The sequence below is a fragment of the Tupaia chinensis genome, unplaced genomic scaffold (genome assembly GCF_000334495.1).
Source record: "Tupaia chinensis unplaced genomic scaffold, TupChi_1.0 Scaffold148646_1, whole genome shotgun sequence".
In the NCBI taxonomy this organism is placed as follows: domain Eukaryota; kingdom Metazoa; phylum Chordata; class Mammalia; order Scandentia; family Tupaiidae; genus Tupaia; species Tupaia belangeri.
The window spans coordinates 1,385,465-1,386,000 of NW_006208495.1; positions in this window are offsets into that span (position 1 = coordinate 1,385,465).

The window sequence follows — 536 nt, forward strand, 5'->3', positions numbered from 1 at the left end:
TCTCTGGTCAAATTAAAATAAATAAATAAAGCTAAATAAAATCATTCTTTAAAAAAAAATGTGATATTTAAGGGGCAGTCAGTGGCATCATGATTAAGGTAGATGGATGCCATCTGGCTGACTACACAGTTCCAGAACAGGTAGTTTGAAAAACAGGCCAGGCCTTTGTGAATACATGTCCAAAATCCCAAGAGTAGAATAGAAGAGAAGGAATTGCAGCATGGTCATTCTCCCCAGGAGGTAATTTCCCTCTTTCCCCCTCTTTCTCTCTCTGGTGAGCACATGCACTCTATAGAAAAAAAGAAAAAAATGTTATATTTAGGCTAGATCACTTCCATACCGAGAAGTGTGTGTTGTTCTGTTTTCTTTTGTTTGTTTGTTTGTTTTTGTAAGATCCATGTACCCACAGGAGAGAGACAGAGAGAGGGAAAGTGAGAAATCATTTTCTGGGAGGATGGCCATGCCACAATCTCTTCTCCTCCATTCCTCTGTTGAGATTCTGGGCACTCATACACACATGCTGGGTGCAATTTTCA